Genomic DNA, 2,014 nt, shown 5'->3' with positions numbered 1-2,014 from the left:
CTGTATAAATCTTCGAGAATTCGGTAGAGTAGGCCATTAAAAGGGAAAGACCTATTTTCCGCTTATGCTGATTGATACATTCAGTTTTACTGGGTAGAAGTGGTTGACAAACTCAGAATTTTCTTTTCCACGTGTAATGGTGGAAGAATTTGTCTAGTTAAATATTCTCAGTGATTGGGGTAGGAGGAGTGTGTTCCTGCTTTCAAGTTCTTGGGAGGAAGGCGGGGAGGGGGGAGTGTGTGTGGTGTTCCAGCAGGAGGGTACCTGGAATCGGATTTCACAATCCTCAGGCATGCTCTAAGGCAAGTTTGATCCAATTGACTCTTGAAGGAATTAAGGTTAGAAGTATAGATTAAATCCCTTTGTGGGACTCAGCTTCTACAGAAAGGAAATTGGAAAGCTGATCTGTTTTCCTATAGCTACAAACATGTATTCTTGCAGAGTAATGGCGTCATAGGAGAAGTCATCATAGGTCCCTTTTCAGACCTGGACACACACTATTTTACTTGGGAGAGTCTGAAATAGGAGTGCATATTTAAATTGGCCCACAGGGATCAGGCTAGAAGTGTGGCTTCTGGGCTGGTAAGGAATGTGCACGTGGAGGTGAGGGTGAAGGCTTCCCCTAAAGGCATTCAAATGCAAATTAGATACATGTCACTATGCATGTCAAATAATGTAAAGCCCACTGGCTGCCAGATTCCCCTTTTAACCTATAGGGTCACCATCTTGAGCCCCTTGCCACCAGGCCTTGCTGTAACCAGGTACTCCCCTCAGGGCACAGTTCTCTACAACACAATTATCTGAGAGAGGGTCATTTTATGTTTTCTAAGATTAGGTGCTATTATTAGCATTGATACTTTTGTTCCATATTCTACTTCTTTGACACTATGAAATCTCCATCCACTGAATTTTATACCAGATAACAGAATGCAACACTGGGCCGCATGGTTTTCAGTAACAGAAATTGCTATACCGTTCTGCTGTATGTTGTTAACCTGTTATCTGAACAGTTTTGTTAAAAGAAACTGTTTTGCCAAAGATAGGAGGTTAGGGAACATTTTTTAAAAAGTCAGTATTTTCATCAACATCAATGTATAAGAATGCTTGTTTCCTAATCTTTAGGGACCAAAGAAGTTTTATTTTTAGTGAAGGATATTATAACATTACAAATTCATAGTGATTGTGAAAAGTGCCACTGAACATTTTATAAATGTAGCCAAATCAGAATGAGTCTACTTTCTTCTTTGGGTTCTAAAGTCTTCTGTGGCATCAATGTTTGACTGAAATTAAATCATTAAGACTTTGCCTGTTTAAAAAATATATTTTAAAATGTTTTTCCCCTGAATGTTCTAGGGAAGGAATTATAAGATCAATTTCTTCTGAAACAACCTGATTCTTAGGCTCATTCCATTCACAACTGCCAATTCTTTTTTTTTTTTTTTTAAGTGCAATGGCTTTTTATAACTTGTATTTAGAAACAAGATTTTTTAAAGATTTTATTTATTGGTTTGGGGAAGGGAGAAAGAGAGGGAGAGAAACATCAATGTGAGACAGAAACTTGATCAGCTGCCTCTCGAACATGACTCCACTGGGGATGGAACCCATAACTCAGGCATGTGCCCTGATCAGGAATCAAACCGGCCTCCCTTCACTTTGTGGGACAGCCAGCGCCCAACCAACTGAGCCACACTGGTCAGGGTCCACTGCTAATTCTTAAAAAGATCATTTTTTTTTTGTTAAAATATAAATTGTAGAGTCATCTGATTTTATTTTTAAAAATCACCAGATACACATAAAAATTTTAACTTAGCAGAAGCCAAAATATAGTAAAAGAGATATATAAAAGCATAAGAGCAATAAATCTTTATTGAGTTTTTTTAACAAAATAATTTTTAAAAGTAAAAGCCCCCACATGTAAACTAGAAAGTAAATAGAGTTAGTTGGCATTACTATGTACATCCAAGAATCGAAAGAGTTCTGGGTAATTCTATAATCCGGAAAATCTTTTGACCAA

The sequence above is a fragment of the Desmodus rotundus genome, chromosome 2 (assembly GCF_022682495.2).
Source record: "Desmodus rotundus isolate HL8 chromosome 2, HLdesRot8A.1, whole genome shotgun sequence".
In the NCBI taxonomy this organism is placed as follows: Eukaryota; Metazoa; Chordata; class Mammalia; order Chiroptera; family Phyllostomidae; genus Desmodus; species Desmodus rotundus.
Note: the sequence above shows the minus strand (reverse complement) of the source record.